This window comes from Rattus norvegicus, chromosome 11, assembly GCF_021556685.1.
Source record: "Rattus norvegicus strain SHRSP/BbbUtx chromosome 11, alternate assembly SHRSP_T2T, whole genome shotgun sequence".
NCBI classification, from domain to species: Eukaryota; Metazoa; Chordata; class Mammalia; order Rodentia; family Muridae; genus Rattus; species Rattus norvegicus.
Genome location: NC_141544.1, coordinates 56,980,845 through 56,985,257, shown reverse-complemented (window position 1 = coordinate 56,985,257; position 4,413 = coordinate 56,980,845). Strand labels below are relative to the sequence as shown.

At 44.3% G+C, this 4,413-nt stretch overlaps 1 pseudogene; it reads right to left on the bottom strand.

Annotated features, from left to right (window-relative positions):
• Nucleotides 1-352: 352 nt before the first annotated feature.
• Nucleotides 353-1,433, bottom strand: Rpsa-ps2 (ribosomal protein SA, pseudogene 2; annotated as a pseudogene).
• Between the last annotated feature and the right edge of the window lie 2,980 nt (nt 1,434-4,413).

Sequence of the window (4,413 nt, the reverse complement as noted above, 5' to 3'; positions counted from 1 at the left end):
TTAAGAACATTCACACCAACCTGTAAAGGTGCAGCGTGGAATCTTAACGTCAGCCTCCATGTTGTCTCCTGGCGGCTTCTCCCATCCCTCCCCCTCTTCCTCCCTTCCATTCCAGTCTCCTCCCTTCCCTCAAACTTTTCTCCCGCCCATCCTTCTTGTCCAATGACCGGCCTCATTCTATCTCGTACCTGCCTCACCTGTGACGTCATTCCCACATTCCCCTTTCTGAAACTGGAGAGTGCCCTAAGGAGAAGTTCATGTTAATCTTCTGCATAGTAAACTCCACCTGATAGGCTGTTCCATTAGAGCTTTTACTTACACTTCCTGTATCCAGTTTGTTTGTTTGTTTGTTTGTTTGTTTTAGTTTTTAGGAACTTTATTTTCCTTCCACCTTTTCCCCCTTCTCTCAGGTGTCTGCAGAGCAACTCAGGACCACTCAGTGGTGGCTCCAACCCACTCCATGGCCTGCACTGTGGGAGCTGCTGACCAGTCCTCAGTGGCTGGCTGCGCACTCCAGTCTTCTGTGGGGAACTGCTGGATGGGCACAGAGGGCACCTGCACATCCTCCGACCCACCAGCCACCTCAGGCTGAGCAGCAATGAACTCAGGTACTGGCGAGGTCCATTCACCCCGGAATTCCTCCTTGGTCACAGCCTTCTCAGCCACAGCCTGCTCCTCAATCTCCTCAATCTCCTGGGTCTCCGTAAAGATCAGACACAACCTCGCATGGATGTTCACGAGAGACAGTACCTCGCAGGCAGAGTACTTCCCAGGCCAGCATCTACCACATCAGACCCACTGAGTGAGCGCCCTTGTTGCATGGGATGGTAATATCCACGTAGTGCAGGGGAGAACCTGTGTTACACAGAGCAATGGTGGGCAGGGTGACATAAGAGGCCTCTGTGGTCAGCCCTGGGATCAGTCACCACTAGAAGCCGTGACTCCCTGAGGCCTGCTTGCATCTGGTTAGTGGAGGTGCCAGGTGTAAAGCGGCTCCTGTGGCAGCAGCAAACTTCAGCACAGCTCTCTGGCCTGTGTTCCCGGAGGAGATGACGCTGATGTCAGCAGGGTTCTCAGTAGCAACAATAGGAGCTGCAAAGGCTTCTCCCAGGTCCTCCTCAGATTTATAATGGAGATAACGTCACTTTTCCTTTTGTAGATGTACCGCTCCATCTGAAAGTCAAGGCTGGTGCCACCTAAGTGGGTTCCTGCAGCAAGGAATCTGAGGACATCCTCCTCTTCACTTGCAGGACATCAAGGGCTCCAGACACTGTGTAAATTTCCCTTTTAAGTGACGATGGGAGCCAAGAACAAAGCTGCATGGACCCGTGCCTGAGTAGCTCGGAAAGCACGCATCCAGCATCCCACCGTTCTGCCACGTACTGCCGTGTGTGCTGTGGGTATCTGTGTACTTCAAAAACAGTCACTCCCATTCTCCCTCTCACTGTTATGTAGTAACTCTCAAGAGCTGGGTGGGCTATTATTCGAACAAGCCTAACTCTTCTTGTTCAATGCCAGAATAGTTATTTAATGCTGACAACACAATATTTAATGCTGACCACACAGAAACCTGAGTGAATAAATAATTGAATGAAGAAAAAAAATAAAACTCGTGCATGCCTATGCTCAGGACGGTGTCAAGGTTTTGTGTATCTCCTCTCACTTAATCCTTGCCGACACTCTCGTTTGTAAGTTTTAATAGCCCCATCGGAAACACATTTGTCTCTTACGTATTGCTCACCATACTGAGCTTCCTGTCTCTGCTACCTGGGCAGTGTATCTGACATACATAGTAGTACAAAATATAGATAAGGGAACACAGAGACAACAGGGCCAACAATAACGACGGAACGTCAAGCCTCTACCCTCGCTAACTCAGCAAGAAGGCCACACCCTTAGCTCTGTCTAAATGGGGTATTGTCAACCATGAAGGCGACAACTGAAGGACCAAATCTGACAGAGAAGGACATGATCTCCAGTGCCACATTTCACTCACAATTGTGACAGAAGCAGTGGCACTTACTTGTAAAGAATGTACTTACTACCATTCGAGTCAGTTCTCAGACTTTCTGTTTCTCTTCAAACATGAAACATGATCATAATTGTTTCTTCATTATTCTCTTCCTTCCTTCCTTCCTTTCTTTCCTTCCTTTCTTCTTTCCTTCCTGTCTTCTTTCCCTCCCTCCCTGTATTCTGTAAGACAGCTGTATTCTGTCTTCTACATGCATGCTGCAGCATAGACACACACACACACACACACACACACACACACACACCACCTTTTAACAGATACAAATGATGACCATTTTGTTACATTTCTGGAGACAGGATCTCAGTGTAATGAACTCAGTCTGTAGACCAGGTTGGCCTCACACTTGTAATAAATGGTCCATGAGCCTCTGCAGGATTGCTGGGATTATCAAGACAATTAAACTCTGTGTGTGTGTGTGTGTGTGTGTGTGTGTGTGTGATTGTTTGCTAGTTTAAAATTCTTCTTTCATACAATATATTCCTTCAGTTTCCACAGTTTCCACAATACCACAGTTTCCCTTCCCTCCACTCCTCCCCCCACCTCCCTTTTCCCCAGGTTCACTCCCACTCTGTTTTCCTTCAGACAGGAGCAGGCCTTTCAGGGATATCACTGATCATGACATAGCTCGTTACAATAATCCTGAGTTGTAGGACAGCCAGGGCAGGTACACAGAGAAAGCCTCTCAAAAAGAAAAAAAGAAAAGACTAGGTACAAACCCTCCTATCAAGGCTAGATGAGGAAAAGGGTCCCAAGAGCAGACAAAAGATTCAGAAATACCCCTTCTTACATCGTTAGGAGTCCCACAAAAACACCAAGTTAGCAACCCTAACATATATGCAGAGGTCCTAGCACAGACCCATACAGACTCGGTGACTGCCTCTTGGGTCTCTGTGAGCCCCTAAGAGCCCTGCTTAGTTCATTCTATGAACGATTAAATCCTTAATCTTCCTTTCTTCTATGATTTGACTTTTAGTCAACTGAAATCACTGATTGATGCTGTTAACATTGTGGTTAGCACCAGAAAGAAGCTTCTAAGACACCCCACAGATCCCAAAAAATGTGAGAACATTTGAAGCAGATGCTGAGACTTAGATAATGTGATTGATACTCCAGACTTTCCATCCCCACTATTACCTATAATGGAATGAAGTAAACATGAATGCACTTAAAGACTAACAGTGAGCTCATTCATAAAGCATTTTCATGAACCTTTGAAGGTAAATCCAAATTGCCTTTAAAATTGTGACTCCATGATAAAAATATATTCCTAAAAAGTTGGAGGAGACTTCCTATGGTTCCCTATTCATGCACCCTTCAGATATAGTCAGATGCTGCCAAGGCAAATGCTTGTTTTTTTTAAAGATGGAAATGCACACTGAAAGTTTCTTCTGAGGCAGTGGAACTGATACAAGCCTATCAGATGTAGGAGGACTAAACTGAGAGTTGCTCAGGCCTGGCTGTAACTTGACAATGTTATAAAGCTAGTGTCCAACCCTAATCCATATGACCTGCTATCCATCCATGTGCTATATGATACATACTCTTACCAAAGGGAATAGCTTATGTGAGAATGGATGTGTGCAGTTCTGTGTGACTTCATTCACGGTTTTCAACTCCTTACCATTTGCATATTTAAGAATAGAATTTGCATATTCAATAAGAACTTCTAGTTTGGGTGAAGCATTTTAGAAATAAATTTTCTCCTTACATATTTTGTAAACGTGGTATAAAATTGTTTTAAAGATTTTATTTATTTATTTTATATACATATACTGTAGCTATCTTCAGACACACTAGAAGAGGGCATCAGATCTCATTACAGATAGTTGTGAGCCACCATGTGGTTGCTGGGATTTGAACTCAAGACCTCTGGAAGAGCAGTCAGTGTTCTTATCCATTGAGCCATCTCTCTAGCCCCAGTATAAAAAAAATTAAGTCTCAGCTTCATGTTCGATGGTTATAATTTCTATCATATTTGTATGACCCACCCAATCGTCTCTTACAGGACCTTGCCCAGTTACACTAACATCTCAGAGGATGTAGCTACACACATCTGTAGTCCCCAGAACTCAGAAGCCTGAGGTGGGAGAATTGTTGACCCTGAGATTTTGAGAACTGTCTGGACAACACAGTAAACTTAGCTCAAAAAATAAATAAGTTCAGTAATGTAAAGATAAAAGGAGCTGTTGGGTGTTATTTAAAAAACATGCCATGCTTCGCTTTGTGGCTTAACATTTATTTTCATTTTTTTGTAGTTACTACATTTACATATTACCACTTTTGAAGTACCTCATCCTCAGGTCCCCAAACACACCAGCTGAGGTCCCATCACTTAATATGGATGGTAGTCAGCAGAGATGGATTCATGGGTTAAAGCACTT